General features: G+C 45.1%; 1 pseudogene; it reads left to right on the plus strand.

Annotated features, from left to right (window-relative positions):
- The first annotated feature begins 10,574 nt into the window (after nt 1-10,574).
- On the plus strand, nt 10,575-17,771 carry LOC140594110 (toll-like receptor 2; annotated as a pseudogene).
- Nucleotides 17,772-18,538: the final 767 nt, after the last annotated feature.

Raw genomic sequence — 18,538 nt, forward strand, 5'->3', positions numbered from 1 at the left:
ACCTTGTGGTTCATTGCAGAATCCACTAGAAAGGATGATGGAGGGTAATCAGCCACCCCAGTGGCCCAGACAGGACACCAAAGCAGTCCCGAGGAAGCTGGGGTAGTAGGTCATGGTAAAGGGAAAACCTGGCCAGCAGGCTCTTTAATGTGGCATGAAACCCAGGTTGAGCAGCAGCCCTGAGTCACCTGAGACTCAGCTGCTGCGTCTTTTGTAGCTAAGTGAATAAACGGAGTTTTGCAAATAACCCCACCTCGTTGCTAAAATCCAATGTTTACATACTGTTGCTTTGTTTCCTTCTGGTTTTCTCCAGTCATTCCTGTGAGAGAGCTGGCCCAAGGTGCAGGTGCAATCCAGGCACCTTCAAGCTGGGAGAGGTGGAGGCTGGTTTGCACCAGTCCTCAGCCACCAGGCAGGACGTCGGGCCCGGGGCAGGGCTCCATGCTCCCTCAGACATCTTTCCCACTGGGCCTTCTGCTTGGGCACAGCTCTTGATAACTTGTGTCCCTTCCTGCATTACACCTCTCTCCCTCCCCCCACCAAGATGCTCAGTCCGGTGTCCGGCATGCAGAAGGTACTTCGTGAAAGTTCAACCCCTGAATGACAGGACACCTACCTGTACACAGCAGACTGGGATGTGTGCGAAAACGCTACAGCAGCGGAAGACAGAAGCTGAGCTGCAGCTATTATTTAGCATTTATTTATTTAATTTATTATTTTTTAAAAGATGTGTTTATTTTATTTTTTTTAATTTTTTAATTTTTGTTTATTTATTTTAGAGAGCACAAGAGCTGAGGGGGAGAGAGAGAGAGAGAGAGAGAGAGAGAGAGAGAGAGAGAGAAAGGCAAACTTCCTGCTGAGCAGGGAGCCCAATGCAGGGCTCGATCTCATGACCCCGAGATCACGATCTGAGCCAAAATCAAGAGTTGGATGCCCAACCAACTAAGCCCCTCAGGGGCCCCTGGGTCGTAGCCATTTCTTTGCTTTGTTTGCTTTGCCATATCCTGATGACATAAACCAGGAAGTCAGTGACTCTTAAGTGTGACGAAACCCAGTGACTCAACCTGGGTTTTGTGCCACATTAAAGAGCCTTGTCTCTAAGATATCCCCAGTGGGAACTGGCATCTCTCCTCAAGGCAGTGGCCCTCCACTTCTCCGTGAGATCTGACCCTACACGCCCGCCCTCCTTTTTAACCTCTCCTATTGTAAATTCTCCCACCTGAGGTGCTCCTCTGCTCCCAGTTACTTCTCCTTTCCTGACTGCTCTCCTGGCCTCCCTATACCCTGTGAGTGAATGACAGTACGACTGGGCCCTAGGCCGCCTTCTCTCCCTCCTCGGAGAACTCCACACTCAGCTGTAATCTTCACTCTCTGCTGAGGACCACTGTTCCAGATGTTTTGTTTTTAAAGATTTTATTTATTCATGAAAGACAGAGAGAGAGAGAGAGAGAGAGAGAGAGAGGCAGAGACACAGGCAGAGGGAGAAGCAGGCTCCATGCAGGGAGCCCGACGTGGGACTCGATCCCGGGACCCCAGGATCACGCCCTGGGCCAAAGGCGGCGCTAAACCGCTGAGCCACCCGGGTTGCCCTGTTCCAGATGTTTGATCACAGGATGATGCAGCCTGAATTACTGAGTACCTAGAGCAAATTTCCCTGGAGACTTGCCTGGATCCACAGTGGGTTCTGTATGTTTGTTACAGCAGCATCACCTGTTCTGATTGATACACATTCCCACATGCCATCAATCCTTTCCCATTTACACTATTATATGTGTATGCATATACATATATATTTACCTTATATATACGTATATATACTTAAGCATTTAAGATTACTTGACATATTGTATATTTATTTACTTGTTTGTGGAGGCCATCAGTGCCACTCATCAAATATTTTCACCTCTCTGCCTCTGGATATGTGGTAAGATTGTGGTCGGGTGAGGCCGTGTTCTAGAGTTTTCCTTATGCACAACGACTGGCCCCTTGAACTTATTCTGGGTCCTAGAATGTGGCAAATAGACCCGAAGCTGGTCTCCATGATTTCTAAAACCTGGTGTTTATACCTTTGTATAATAGCCTCCTGCCCAGTGTGAGGAGACCTGTGACTTACTTGTAACCCATAGAATACAGTGAAGGTGATGGGATGTCACTCTCATAATTATGTTACCTTGTATAGGACTGTATCTTGCTAACAAACTAATTCTCTCTCTCTCTCTCTCTCTCTCTCTCTCTCTCTCTCTCTCTCTCTCTCCCCCTGTTGCTGTCTTTGAAGATGAAAGCTGTTCATGAAGTAAGTAGCCACGTTGGAGAAGCCCAAGTAGCAACAAACTGCAGGTGGCCTAGTCTAGGAGCCAACAATGACCCCAAGTAAGAAACTGAAACTCAGGAAATGAAATTGGTCAACCTCAACCTAAACCTAAAACATCAGGAAATGAATTTGGCCGAAACCATGAGGGTGCTTGGAAGTGAATTTTTTCCCAGTTTAGCCTGTGATGAGAGCCCCAGTCAAAACCTGGACTTCATCTGGATGAGAGCCTGAGCAGACGACCCAGCGAAGCCGCGTCTGCCATGGTGGCCTCCCTTTCTACCTGACAAACTTCACGAGGGTAGAGAGTTTGTTTTGTTCACTTGTATTTCTCCAGCGTTGCTTAGCACGTAGTGGGCGTGCAATAAGTATTTACTGGATGAATGAATAAATGAGAAAGAAATTTGCTTAACTTAAAAGAGAGATAGTTGCCCATAATAAATTCATTACATTTAAGTTGTACACATATTAAATGCATTATGTATACATATAACATGTATTGAAAGATCTGCAGCAGTTAAACTTTGCCATTATTATTATTATATAATAATATAATATATTGCATAATAATATATTATATTATTATTATTGAATTCCAAGTCTTATTATGCACAAAGCTCATATGATTCGATCCGTGGTAGAATGAACTTTATTCTAAAGCAAAACATAGGGTCATATAAAATGACTGTTTCTTAATCCATATAAATAAGACCAAATTTCCACTGGTTATGAAAAATTGGCTGTCAGTATTTTCACCAAACTTGGAGAACACGTCTGGAATAGTCTGACTTACAACATAGGCTATGTCATGTACAAGAAGTCACTTAGTGGGATCCAGTGGTTTAAATGCGAACCTCAAAATGCAAGGCATGAGGACGAGCCTCAGTTTGGCATAGAGCCATTTCTCACATGGACAACTTCATAAACGTACTCTAAATATTTATTATGTAACGACAGTTAAAATTCTCCTGAGCAATAGAAGAGATGAAGAGTCAGCCAGAAATCAAATATGTGGATGTTTGTGGTAAATGTTATATCGTGAAGCGGCCTCCATCTGCCAACTCTCAAGCTTCTGGACTCTTTTGGGTACAACTTGCGCAGAATCATGGCCCCCCAAAGGTATCCACATCTTAATCCCTGCAACCTGTGAACATGCCACGGTAGAGGGCAAAGAGGGACTGAGGTTGCCCATGGAATTAAGGGTGTCTTTCAGCTGGCTCTGAGATGGGGAGATTATTCTGGATTATCTGGGTAGGCCCAATGTCGCCACAAGTGTCCCTGTAGGTGAGAGAGGGAGCCCAGGAGTTATAGTCCGAGACAGAGCTGGAGCTGCAACGCAGCCAGCTTTGAAGACAGAGGAAGAAGGCGCAAAACTGACCCATCCCGTTTCCCTGGACGCTGCTAGAACACAGGCAGCCATGGGCCCGGAGAGCAAGGGCAGCCTCTCACGACCTGAGCCCAGATTGCCACAGGGCAAGGTTAGGAGGGCCAGGTGGCACCTGCACACAGGAGCGTGTGTGACGGGAGCTGAACCCTGACGCTAGGGAACGCAAATCACTCAAGGTGGGCAGCAAGCAGCCCTGCCCTCTGCTCCCAAGGGAGGCACCTGATCCGCCCAAGCCGAGAAGCGGAGTCATAGCATGAGAGCAATGGCTCCAGTGTACAGGCCACTTTTTACCTCTACCCTCTACCATAACCTTTCTTATTTATTTTTTTTAAGGATTTTATTGACTTAATTTGAGAGAGAGAGAGAGAGAGAGAGAGAGAACAAGCAGGGGGAGCAGCAGAGGGAGAAGGAGAAGCAGAGTCCTGGCTGAGCTGGGAGCCTGACTGGGATCATGACCTGAGCCAAAGGCAGACTCTTGGTTGAGTGAGCCACCCTGGCGCCCCTCGTCTAACCTTTTAACAACCCCTTAAAGAGGTAACATTCCCAAGAACCTGAGGCCCTGAAACCTTGAATGACACACTCGAGGCCGCCCACCCAGTAAGGCCCCCCCCCCCCCCATGTTTCCTGTGGCTTCCCATTCTCATACTATCGGTCAATAGGTCCATTTGTGCAGCTCCTCACCTTTGAGGGTATGAAAGTCTTGTAAAAGAGTAGATTGTTATTCAGGCTCTCCCCCTGGTGATCTGCAAACGGCAGATACTAAATTCAGCCAATAGAAAGAACATGGGCTGTGGGATTAGATGTGGGTGGTTCAAATCCTGACTATGCGTCCCTAAGGAGCCTCAGGCTACCCATCTGCAAAACGGGGTCATAATTCTTTCATAGGGATGCGAAGAGACTTGTGCCTCATGGGTCATGTCGTTCAGGCTGTCCCTCATGGAACTAGTTGCCCAGACTAGTGAGCTTCCCACAACTGTGAGCTTCTTGAGGAAGCCCACAGGCCGGTCGGCTTCTGGGCTGCTCCCCCCAGCAACTAGCACCATGCCTGACAAAAAGACATGCTGAATAAACATCTGTTGACAGAAAGAGAACATCTGGCACCTCGGAGGTGCTTGATGCTTGTTGTCTTTCCCACTTCCCTTCACCAGCCCTGCCTTTCTGGATCGGCTTCCCGGACGGAGGGCTCTGTGCCAGGCAAGGGGCGGTTTCAGCACTAAAGGAAGTCTGGGCTCTCCACGGTCACTGTCATCTCCTAGAACTGAAATGTCATTGCGCAAGAGCAAATAATGCAGTCGTTCATGGACAGCCTGGCGCAGAACAGGCACCCGTCTCCGCTGCTGGCATAGCCCGCGCCGGCCCAGTTGTGCAAGTCTCTGAAGCTTGAAGCAAAGCGATTCTTCTTGTGTTTCTGTGAGCACCAGGGAAAACCCTCCTGGCAGAGCCATCCCTCGTTCTTGGGAGAGAGAACAATGCCCCTTTCCTTCCCACGGCCAAGTCCCACGTCCTCTCCTGTGAGAGAGGGGACTCAGTTACCTAGGACGAGGCCTCTAGCCCTCCCCTGACACAGAGGCAAAATGCTTCCACAAGTGCAGGTTCCACTAAGTGGGTTCCTCACCCCCTCCTTCCTCTGTCGCCTCTGTTTTCCTGGACTTGATTCTCTACTTCTGGGGGGGCCTCCCCCTGTTTCCCAGATACCGTCCCTTTCCTGTCCCAGCTGAACCGGCGTGAGCTGATGCTCTCTGCCTCCAAACTGGGCCTCTGCTCGTTCAACCAAGACCCTGGCCCTCAGGGAAATTGAGCTCATCCCCTCGCACTACGGAAACAATATTCACGTCAAAGTGAAAAACCCAATAATATTAACATTCCTTTTTTTTAAGGATTGCATTTATTTATTCATTAGACACACAGAGAGAGAGGCAGAGGGAGAAGCAGGCTCCATGCAAGGAGCCCAATGTGGGACTCGATCCCGGGACCCCAGGATCACATCCTGAGCCAAAGGCAGATGCCCAACCACCAAGCCACCCAGGTGCCCTAATATTTACATTTCTCAGTGTACGTGCCTTTTATCAAAGAGGCTTATTAATCCAAGTGAACGCTGTCTATAGCACAGTTTCCATAGAGAATTGTCGGCCAGCCCTTTGGAGAGGAAGGTGATGGGGATCGTCAGTGGTCTCCACTGGATCAGGTCTGTCCCGGCCCTCTGGGTATCATGCCTCAGTGGGCCAGAGACTAGACAGGTTTGGGAGCTGATTATTTGAACAGTACTCGTTTATCTGAAAACTTCCCCAACAATCCGCAGTGATCAGAATTTGATCAGAAACAAATGCTTTTTAGGAAAAACAGTGGAGAAAAAAAAATCTACCCAGAAGTCCACACCTATTCAGGTTGTTTAATTTCCTCTTCAAATTTTTGTTCTTTGCCAGCACAGCTTTGAAGCTGTGATTTCATGTCTAAAAAGTTCCTTGGTTGGGGTAGTGGAAAGGGACGTGGGCGGGGGGTTGGGGTGACTGGGTGACGGGCACTGAGGGGGGCACTCGGGATGAGCACTGGGTGTTATGCTATATGTTGGCATACTGAACTCCAATAAAAACAATTAAATTAAAATTAAAAATAAATAAAAGTTCCTTGGTCGACCAACCTGCAATCCCCCCTCTTCTCGTTCCCCTCCTTACCTACTTTTGCCCAATGTTTTTGCCTGTATGTTGACAGACAGGTGTGTTTCTCCAGTTGCTTTTCCATGAAACAAAGATCTTTATTCATTTGGCTCTCCCCACAGAGCAAGCCACATCTAGCACATACAGACGCAGGCATCGCTCGCGTCCTGCCCAGGGCACCTTGCCTGGTGTCCACAACTCTGCTCACTGCACAGGGACCAGGCCTTGGTCAAGACGGCGCAGTCAGCAAGAGGGCCCACCGTCTCCGTGGGCAGCTGCCACACTACACTGCCCTCTTGCTCTAGCTTCATGTTGTCAGAAATGTTTTAAAATCACTCTGAAATAATATTTCTCACAAAGGACAAGAGCTATAGCATCTGAACCTTCTAGAAGAGTGCCCGGACCGTTTGACAAATGAACAGTTAAGGTAGGACTCAACCTCACTGTACCCATAGCAAGCAGGTGTTCCTGCTGTTCCCTCCTTACCTGGCGATGCCATCACGAAGCTCAACAGGTTCTGGGGGGGGGGGAGGGGTAGGGGCCACTGGAATCAGGAAATCAAGGGGACTAGGACCAGAGGAAGTGACTCTGCGATATTCTTTTCCCCCAGGACAGATAGATGTTCTCATTAGTTGCAGTTTGCTTTGATGGGCCGAACCTACAGCAAACTAGAGAGGACTAGGTTCCCATAGTTTAAGTCCCAGGGCCTGTCCTGAAATTCTGGGCGCTGTCTTCTGGGTAAGAACCGTCACCCCCACTTAACACACGTGAAAACTAGGTCGTGTGATCCACTCGGGTGTAAAGCTAACTCGTGGAAGAGACAAAGCGCTGGCCCTCGACAGGCCACGTCCCCTTAATGCTGTGGAAGTGGGGCGCCACCGGGCGCGCCAAGCCCTGGAAATCAGGCTTTGGATCTCTGCTGCGTGGGCCACGTTTGGGGGCTGCCCCGAGTCACTCCAGAAGCTGATTTATGGCAGAGACTCAGAGTGGGTCTCTGAGGGCCGGCGTCGCATATTTTTAAGAACTTGTTTATTTTTGTAGGAGAGAAAGTGAAAGGCTGCAGTGACAATGATGACAATAACAGCTAATAGTTACTGACCTCTTGCCGCAGGCCAAGCCTTCTGTGAGTATCTGTGACCTCGCACAGGACAGAAAATCACCTGGGATTTGAGAGTCCCTCTCTCAAGCCCTTATTCGATGATCATTGAACTTTCTTCTTGGGCTTTCAAGAGCAAATGACATCATTTTAGGCAATGTTTGTTCCGCTCAAGATGCTTACATGTGGCAATCATCCTTGAATTGTGCAATGCATTTGGGCCACATTTGGGTAAAGAAATCTCACAACAAAATGGGCACACGGACACACAGTGCATAAAAAATTCAGTTTTCTGTGATTTGAGTGTTCACTTCACAGTCCCACTGAATATGTGTAGCAAGATTATGCAGCACGGGGAGTGGTCTACGGAGAGCTAGTGAAATGCACGGTGCGTGGGCTTTGAAACCAGCCACATTGTGGCTCCAATCCCAGTTATGTTACTTAGCAAGTTCCTGAGCCCTCCTGAGTCTCCTTGAGTTTAAAATACAGATAGTTGCATAAAATGCACCTGCCTCATTGACTTGCTATAGGAGTAAACAAACACGCATAATGCAAGGAGCAGAGATCTTAGCACAAGCCAGGGTCTCAACAGGAGCAGTCACCTCCCACCCCTCCACCCCCACTGCGGATTCTACTTGCCAAACTTGGCAGTGTTCCCTGACTTCTCCTTTCTGCAAGCTCTATTCTGTGCCCTGATTTATAGTTCCTTATTTCCTGGTTATCTTGATTTGTTCATTTGTTTATTCAAAAGTTTTCTATCTGGGTTCCCTGTGTGGCTCAGCGGTTTGGCGCCTGCCTTTGGCCCAGGACGTGATCCTGGAGTCCCGGGATTGAGTCCCACGTCGAGCTTCCTGCCTGGAGCCTGCTTCTCCCTCTGCCTGTCTCTCTCTCTCTCTCTCTCCCCCCCCCTCTCTCTCTCTGTGTCTTTCATGAGTAGATAAATAAAATCTTTTTTTATGGGTTTCATTTTTTTTTATTTTATTTATTTATTCATGAGAGACACACAGATTGAGAGGCAGAGACACAGGCAGAGGGAGAAGCAGGCTCCATGCAGGGAGCCCGATGTGGGACTCGATCCCGGGTCTCCAGGATCATGCCCTGGGCCGAAGGTGGTGCTAAACCACTGAGCCACCAGGGCTGCCCGATAAATAAAATCTTTAAAAAAAAAAAAGGTTTTCTTTTTATCAAATACCTAACATGTGCAAGTTTTACTGGGTAACCCTTGAGGATACAATGATGAACTAAATTAAAAAAAAATCCTTTTCCCGTCCTGGTGAGAGAGTCAGATGTCAATCACACAAGTGGGTGGGTAGTTACAAAGTGAGATGAATGCTATGAAGGAAAGGAACACACACTTAGGCTTTGGTGTAACGGAAGTGAAGGTGAGTCGAGATCAGAAAGAGAAGTGAGAGTGTCTACGGCAGGTGGTGATGGTACTAGCGGAGTTGGTGACAATCAGTGGTGGAGTTGATAGTGATGGTAAAGGGTGTGTGGTAAAGGACAGCATTCACAAAAGGAATATGCAAAGGATTTGTGGGGGTGGGGGTGGAAACTCTGTGTGTCTGGAAATCTGAAAGACCAATGTGGCTGGCACATAGATGGTAAGGGGAAGAAGGCACAGACACCAGAAGTTTCAGCAGAAGCCATACCACAGACCCTGCAGGGAAGGCCATGCAGCCTCCCTGGATTAGGATCCTCATCCTAAGAACAATTTAGAAGTCAGAGAAGAATTTTTAATAGGAGAGTAGTGTGAAATGATCAGATTTTGCACTGTAAAAAGAACATTCTAGATCTGTACTATCCAATAATGGTAGCTACTAGCTGCACACAGCTCTTAAACACTTGAAATGTTGTTCGTCTTAGTTGAGATTTAATGTCCATGTAAGACATGCACTGGATTTCATAGTATGAAGAAAGACTGTGCAATATCTCATTCATTTTAAACTATTGATTCCATAATGAAATGATATTTTGGGTGAAATAAAATGTAATTAAAATCAATCTTACCTGTGTCTTACTAACTTTTAAAAACATAGCTACTAGAAAATTCAAATTGACCCTTGTAGCTTGCATCCGTGGCTCCCACTCTATTTTCATTAAACGGAGTTGCTCTAGATGCAGTGTGACCAAGGGGTCCGGAGAAGGTGGAGCGGATCTGGAGGTTGTTGCTGTAGTCCAGGCGAGAGGCAGGCAGCTGGAACCCGGATCATGGGAGTGGCGGTAACAGGAGTTGGGTGGGTTCCTGGTAAAATCAGTAGAACAAAGTCCTTTTGCAGAAGCATCTGGATGAGTGGTGGGTGCCAAGTATTGGCATTAAAGACCACTAGAAGAGGACTGGCCCCAGCGAGAAATACCATAAGCTCAGCGGTGGCTGTGTTGAGAGGTTGTACTCTGGGACACCCAAGTAAGACAAATGTCTCAATGAGGCTTGGAGGACATGTCTGGGCAGGGGACTTACCTTTGAAAGGGGGACTGGCACGTGGATGGGCACGAATGAGGTTCCTTAGGAAGGGAGGAGTGCCCTCGCCAGTGATGACGGGCCTGGGCCCTAGATTTGGGATACGGGCTGGGGAAGGATAAGTGTGAAAAGGAGAGTTGAAGAGGAAAACTAAGTGTCATGGAAGCAAAGGGGGAGAGAATGTTCTGATAAGGCAGGAGCGGTCAGTAATGCCTCTGCCAGGACAGGTCAGGCAACTCTAAAAGTAAAAAATATTGGGAGTTAGCAACCTGGTGGTCATTGATAACACTTGTGAGGGCTGTTTGGGGTGATGGGGGTGGAAGCCGGGCTGGAGAAGAGTGCAGACTGGGCAAGAGGTGAGGAAACAGGGCCAGTGAATATAGAGTTCTTTTCAGATTTTGGACCATGAAGGAGGGGAGAGAGAAAGAGAAGCTTGAGGGAGATGATTTTTTTGTTGTTTGTTTTGTAAATAACTGGAAGAGACTTGAGCAGGTGTAAATTTGGGTAGGAAGGGTCTAGTTGAGCTGGAGTGGCAGGGAGGCCGAGGGGGAGATGGGATAATAAGCCGCCGTGGCTCCTGAGGACGCAGGGAGGGATAATGTTCCCTACTGGACAGGACCAGAGGGGGCCAACCCACCTCGCTGGGGTAGGAGGGAGCAGGATGGGTGTGGATGGAAGTTCAGAAGGGGGAAGTGGAGGGGATTTCTTCAGATGGCTTTAACGTGCTCTGTGAAGAAGTAAAGTCATCCCTGAGAGGATATGAGGAGCCAACGATGGTCCGTGACGGGAGGCCTGCGCTGAAAGTGTCAAATATGGTGGAGAGTGCAGGTGACTCAGGAGACACAGGAGAGAAATGGAGAAAGAAAGAATGCCTGCTATCCCCTAAGAAAGCAGGCAGGAGGGGACACTTAGGTTTGGGACTGTGTTATATAGGAGATACATGAGAAGACACAGTGGTAGCTCTAGAATTTCTATCTGGCAGAGCAATCTGACTCAGGGGACGGAGGGCTGGAAGCTCTTTGTGTAGTATTTTACAGGCTATCATAGTGAGAAAACACAAATTGCTCATACTGAAGAACAGGGAAGCCTTGTGGAGACTGGGGAGGGAGTAAGGCCCTGATCTTCAACCCCGTGTCTGGTAACACCAAACGGAGGTGTTACGAAGATTGTGAACAAGAGGGGCTGTGCCCGAGGCCTCCTGCTGGCACCCCACCCCAGCTGGCATGAATGTTCCCACTATCAGGTGGCCACACCCAGGTGGGGTTTTTTCCCCCTATTAAAAGAAGGAAGGAGCTCTTTCCTGGTGAATCCAGAAGTTTCTGGGCCAAGTACGGTTCTCCATATGGTGCTGAGAGAATGGGAACCCCAGGGGCTGCTGACCCTTCCATCTGTGAACGCCAGCTTGCACCATATGTGTGTCTCAATCTGCCCCAAATGAGCAAGGAAGAGGAGGAAGGAGATGACAAATGGATTTGGGAAAGAGGAAGGAAATCAGTGAACTCTGAGCAAGATGCAGGAGGCCTCAGTTAGAGCTTGGACGACTGTATGGCCAAGGTCAGGGAGTGGCGGGGGTAGTGCAGAGGGGAAGCTTCTGGGAGGAGGAAGTAAAGGGACCCAGAGGCTTTGGGAACAATGAAGCCAGCTGGGTGGCTGCTGGAAGATCTTGGGAAGAAGTCGTTGAGCCCGTGTCAAAGTCTTCAACAAGTGACAAGAAGGGACCAGGCGCTCAGCAGATGGTGACAGATGCAGGAGGCCAGAGGTCAAATGGCGTGACAGGAGCTCAGAGCCCCAGAAACTGGTTTTCTTACAGAGGACTGGGGAGGGAACAGACCGCGATTCCCAGACGTGGCCGGGGAACAGGCCCACGAAACGACAGACTAGTCTCATCATCTGAACCGGGTTCAGCACAGATCTTTTCAGCGATCTGGGGGGGCTAGAACCGTGGCGTGGCAGATAATGCACACACGTGCACACATGTGCACACCCGCTTGGCTCTGTACCTGTGACACAGGCAGGACGCCCCTGAGCTGCTGAGTGTCCAACAGGGCACTGACTCGGGGGACAGGAGGGGAGGAGCGCAGTGAGCCTGGGCAGGAAGGAAGGATTTGGGGGTGGGTTTGGGTTTTCTTTTCTTTTCTTTTCTTTTCTTTTCTTTTCTTTTCTTTTCTTTTCTTGTCTTGTCTTGTCTTGTCTTGTCTTGTCTTGTCTTTTCTTTTTTTCTTTTCTTTTTTCTTTTCTTTTCTTTTCTTTTTTCTCTTTTTCCTTCCTTTCTTTTTCTTTTTTTTTTTTTTTAGTGACTTTAATTTTATTAACGTTGGCTTTTTAAAATGTCCTTGAGAATTTTTGTCTGTGGAGAGAATTCAGAAATTTGCTTTGGCTTTGTGGTTAATACCTAGATTACTAAATTTACAACGTGAAAAACCTTGTCTTTCTTTAAGGTTTTAGGTTTGACCAGCTATTTATAAACCTACCAAAATTTATGTATCACTTTTTTAAAAAAAGATTTTATTTATTTGAGAGAAAGAGAGACAGAGAGACAGAGAGAGCACAAGCCAGAGGGAGGGGGAGAGGGAGAGGGAGAGGCTGACTCTGCTGAGCAGGGAGCCAAACACGGGGCTCAATCCCAGGACCTGGGATCACGACCTGAGCCTAAGGCAGATGCTTAACTGACTGAGCCACCTAGGAGCCCCTATATATCACTTTATTTATTTATTTAGATTTTTAAAATTTATTCATGAGAGACACGCAGAGAGAGGCAGAGGGAGAAGCAGGCTCCCTGCAGGGAGCCCGATGCGGGACTCTATCCCAGGACCCGGGGATCAGGACCTGAGCCCAAGGCAGATGCTCAACCGCTGAGCCACCCAGGCGTCCCTATATATCACTTTAATAGAGACTTTGGCTTATGTTTGTCCTATTTACAAACATAGCTAATCTCTAAAATAGTTCAAGCTAATCAAAATAAATAAATAGCTCAAGTTGGATTCATAAATGTAATATATTTCATCTCCTCTTTAAATGTCTCTGTTGACTTAACAAAACTTCCCTGAGTTCTTCAAGAACTCTTACATAACTAATACACTTATGGCGAACTTTCAATCTTTCTTAAATGTTTCCATATATAACAAGTGATCGATCCGCGTTTCTACAAAAATTTCAACTTAAAATTCACAAGTATAAATGAAGAATACATTTTATTTTTTACTGAGGTGTAATCGACATCCAACACGATATTAGTCTCAGGTATACAACACAGCAATTCCACACTCGGATCCATGGTCACACAGTAAGTCTAGTTACCATGGAAAGTCACCTTACAAAGTTAATAAAGTATCGTTGACTATATTCCCCACGCTGTACCTTTACATCCTCATGGCTCACCTATTTTATAGCTGAAAGTTTGTATTTCTTAATCCATTTCAACCCTGCCTCCAGTCCTCCCTCTCCTTTGGCAACCACCAATCTGTTCTCTATATCTGAGTCTGGATTTTTTTTTTCTTTTTGGATTCCACATAGAAGTGAAATCATGCAGTATTTGTCTTTCTCCGTCTGACTTATTTTACCTAGCATAATATCCTGAAGGTCCATCCATGTTGTCACAAATAGCAAGATTTCGTTCTTTTTTATGGCTGAGGAGTATGTCATTATACACACATATGCCACATCTTCTTTATCTGTTCACCCATTGATGGACATTTAGACTGTGTCCAAGTCTTGGCTATTGTAAATGATACTGCAATGAAATGAACGTCAGGGTGCACATATTTTTTTGAAATAATGTTTTCATTTTCTTTGGGGAGATACCCAGTAATAAAATTTCTGGATCATATGGTATTTCTATTTTTAGTTTTTTTGAGGAAGCTCCATACTGTTTTCCACAGTGGCTGCACCCACTTACAGTCCCACTGACAATACATGAAGGTTCCCCTTTCTCCACATTCTTGTCAACATTTGTTTTTGGGTTTTTTTTTTTTTTTTGTCTTTTTAGTAAGTCATTCTGACAGATGTGAGGTGATAACTCATCATAGTGTTGAACCACATTATGCTTTATAACAGGACTGAGCCTAGGAAGGCAGTGGTCACATAGCTCACATCTGTGGGTTTGAGTCATATCATGAGTTCACTTTTTCATCTACTGGAAGTCTGCAACCTCTACCCATATTGCCACACAACATGGTTGGATTGAGCAGTTACTTAATTTCAATGAATTTTCCAAGGAGTTTCAAAGAAGTAGGAACTTGATAAAAATCCTGCCTTCTTTTCATACCCTTTCTGCCCAGTGAGACCATGTAACCCTTACAAACAGCAAAGTACTACCAGTTGTTCACCCACGATTTTCTTCAACTATATGTTCGGAAGTCAAGCACTAAATTTCTTCATTCCCATCTTTAAAAGAGGTCAGCTGTTGTGTGCCATGTCTAGGAAGTCAGGGCGAGGAGCCCCTGGTCAGACTTCTCTCCCCTGCAGTCCCACTGTGTGTCTGCAATGGCCACTTCAGGTGTTTCTACTCCATTTCTCCAGACCTAACTGATGTTCTAAAAAGGCAGGTCAATTCAACACTTGACAACTAGTAGTTGATTCATGCCGTTATGTTGTGGGGGCTGGAGATACTTCACTGCAGAGGGAGAATAACATTTGCACCCTCAAGAAATTTACAGCCAGCCTACATTCAGCCTAGGTGTGTAAATTTGGAGTCTCCTTTACTATCGCCTAATGGAATTCTTACAAGAGACGAAAATCTTTGGCCTGGTCTTTGACAGTCTTGTGTCTTTGGCCCTATCCTGTAACAACTTACTTTGTATATGATCCTCATGGTTTGGCCCTTTGCTTCTAGGATAGTCCACCAAAGAACTTGGAGGGGAAGTCTCTTTCTCTCTTCTTCTTCTTCCATATCCCAAATATTCCCCAAAATATTTATAAATTCTCTACATTAAAGAAATAACAGGACTTCTATGGACTTTCTGTTCTGAGTTAACTTAACATTGATGCTTCTAATCCTGAGATACATACCAAGAAGCCTGGAGTCAATGTACAAGATCAGCAGATTGGGCCAACATATGAGACAGGCAATTTTATTTGGAGAGGTTTTCATTAATTTCCCTCCCTCCTTCCCTCTTTCCATCCAGAATGAACATTTAAATAATTCTGCCAAGAATATCTTATTTTCTGGCATCACTACAGTATGACGAGTTTAGTCCTTGAACAGACTTTGTGGAAGTTGGGTGTTGAACTGCTCTGAACAAGCCTGGAGTGATGTTAGGAAGATGGCAAGAATGAAAATGAGCGTTACAGAAGGGATAAAACTATCTGAATACAATATGAGAAGATTCTATGATACTATGTTTTATGATATTATATTATTTCTGAGTTACTTAAAAGATTTAGTTTTCTTTCCATCAATAAATACGTTAGTTAGAGCTGTTTTGGTTGTGAGGGAAATCAGGATCGACGTATTAAGGTAAAGGGAGATATTTTATAAGTGAGTGTATTTATTTTGCTTGATTTGCAGGAGAAGTTAGATTTTTCTCCTTCCTTCTCTCAAAGGGCTAGCAAAAAGGCAGCTCCTCTATTCTGGAGGCTTGATGGGTCTATCCTTTGCTCTAGGAAAGTTAAAAAAAAAGGATCTTAAGAAGTTAGTTATTGAGATAATTTATGTCCAATAGAGTTTATCAATCTAAAGATAAAATTTGATGGGCATTGGCAAAGACATGCAGGGCGTAACCACTACCACTGTCATGATGTAGAACATCTCCATCATTGCCAAAGTTCTCAGATGCTCTTTGTGGTCAGGCCCCTCCTACCACCTGGCTCCCTGGCACCTCCTGGATGACCTTTTGTCATGGTTTTGCTTTGTGTGGCATTTCCTGTAAATGCACTCTGTGGCATCTGTTTGTGTCTGACTTCTTCCACTTAGCATTGTGCTTTTGAGATCCACCCATATTCTTGCATATATCCGCTCTTCCTTCTCGTTGCTGAATAGAATTCTATTGTAGAGCTATGCAACAATTGTTTAAATTTGTTCACCAGCAGATAGATATTTGGGTTGTTTCTAGCTTTGAGCATAGTACATGACTTTGTGTGGCCTTACATTTTCACATCTAGAAGGTAGATACCCAAGAAGACGACTGCTGAGTCACAAATTAAGTGCATATTTAATTTTAGAAGAAGCTGTCAAACTTTCCCAAAGTGGGTGTACCATTTTGCATCCCCCCAGCAATGTATGAGAGTTTCAATTGCTGTACATCCTTACCAACACTAGGTACTGTCAGTCTTTAATTCTTGTGAGCTCATAGGGGTATCTCAGTGTGGTGTCTTCCCCAGTTTTATTGAGCTATATTTCATTCATATCTTTGTATTAAATGTGTATAACATAATTTGATAAATGTCCATACTATGAAATGATTACCACAATGTCTAGTTACCATCCATCACCTCACATAGTTGTGTTTTTTCTTTTCTTTTCTTTTTTTTTTAGTTGTGTTTTTTCTTATGATGAGAACTTTCAAGAGCTATTCTCTTAGCAACTTTCAAATATACAATAAAGTATTTATTAACTATAGTCATCATGTTGCACATGACATCCCTGAACTTATTTATCTTATAACTGGAAGTTTGTAGCTTTTGATGCATATGAAGCACTTTTACCCTGAGAGGTTTTGGTTGATCTTTCAAGGTTCCAAAATGTTGAGAAGTAAATAACAGAAAAGAACCCTACAGTCAAGCCCATAGAGGGGAAAAAAACAAAAAAAAACAAAAAACAAAAAACCCCCAAAAAACCAACCAAACAACTAGTATTACAATGAGTTAAAGTAATAAAATAAAATTAGAAAATTAGTTATTGGAAGTAGAACTGGAAGACTGTGTACCTCAGGAAAATTATGAGAATTTTTTGAGATGATGGAGCTTTAAAGACATGCTTTTATATTAACTAAAGATATTCACAGTTGAAATTGCCAAAGTCGGCTTGATACCGTAACTTCTGTCACAGTGTTTTAAATCCCCAGGGTAATTGGATCTCAGTGAAAACTTGATAGTTGAAGAATAACTGAAACATTCAGTTTATAAGGATATCTGACACTCCCTGCATATCTTGAATTTTAGATAAAATAACCTATAAATTGTGGAAAATGTTACTTTAGAAAAACCCAACTAATCTTAATCTTGGTAAATGTACACTTGGTTCTTAACACTTACCAGTGGCCAGAAAAGTGGAATACTCAAATTTATCCAACAAAAATTCTACAATTTAACCCACAGTGTCTCCCAGACACTAGGCATAGGAGATGTTAGCAGTATCTTTTCATTTTGCCGCAATCTAAAGAACTTGGCCTTTTCAGGAATGTGTTGATACACTACCAGATATTTCCTTCTTCTTTGAGAGTAAGCAGGCAAAGAACACTTTCTCGAAGGAGCAACTGGATTCCTTTCACAGGCTGCAGACCCTGGAGGCCGGTGGCAACAACTTCCTTTGCTCCTGTGAATTCCTGTCTTTCACTCAGGAGCAGCAGGCCCTGGCCAGGCTCCTGGTCAGCTGGCCAGAGGACTACCTGTGTGACTCCCCCTCCTACGTGCGGGGCCGGCAGGTCGGCAGGTCGGGGCCACCTGGCTCCTGGCTTCTGAGAGGCACTGGGCGGCTCTGGTGGCCCCTGTGCTGTGTCCTGCTCCTGCTGGCCCAGGGGGCTTCCCTCCCCCCCCCCCCAGAGATGTCTGTTATGATGCCTTTGTCTTACAGTGAGCACGATGCCTACTGGGTGGAGCACCTTCTGGTCCAGGAGCTGGAGCAATTCCACCCCCAGACTTTATTCCTGGCAAATGGATTATTGACAATATCACTGACTCCATCGAGAAGAGCCACAAAACCATCTCTGTGATTTCTGAAAACTTCATCCCTTTGACGAGAACAGTGAATGATGCTGCCATTCTCATTCTTCTGGAGCCCAAGGAGAAAAAGGCCGCCCCCCAACAGGAAGTGTTGGGGCTGAAGAACATTATTCTAGTCTTTTTTTTTTTTTTTTAATTCTAGTTTTATAAATGAAATATTCTCAGTTTTCAAAGCCTGGTTCTATGTGGATTTAGGGTTTTGCTATTATTTCACACAGGCAGTATTAAGTACATTCTTCAAAAATTGCAGATGATTCACAAATCCGTTCAGAATAGACAAATTTTGAAGAATGGGCATATGTGTTTACAAAGCTCTATAAAATAGTTCTGGGATTATGTTAGATTTTCAGTAAGTGATTTTTGACAGGTGTACTTGCTATTATTTTATTTAACTATTGCAAGTCACTTTATATGAAAAGGAGACTGTGAATTTTGATAACTTCATTTTAGAATTTCAGCCACATGCTCAAAAATATAAATATCTACCAGAAGTTATCTTTTCCCAAACACCTTTTCATATTCTGCACTCATTTTCTGACCTCAACAAATCAGTTTTGTAGTAAGTTGTAGAAAATCTTATGGGAAACAAAAAGCAGACTGACTAAAGAGTCTCAGAGTCTAATCTGGGTTTGTCACCGAGCTGTGAGCCGTGCAACTTGAGACAAGTTCTCCAATCACTTGAGCTGAAGGTGTAATAATATCAGAGCCATTTATTTCACATGTTATTATGAGATTCAGATGAAAAGACGTATTTGAA

Source organism: Vulpes vulpes, chromosome 10, assembly GCF_048418805.1.
Source record: "Vulpes vulpes isolate BD-2025 chromosome 10, VulVul3, whole genome shotgun sequence".
In the NCBI taxonomy this organism is placed as follows: domain Eukaryota; kingdom Metazoa; phylum Chordata; class Mammalia; order Carnivora; family Canidae; genus Vulpes; species Vulpes vulpes.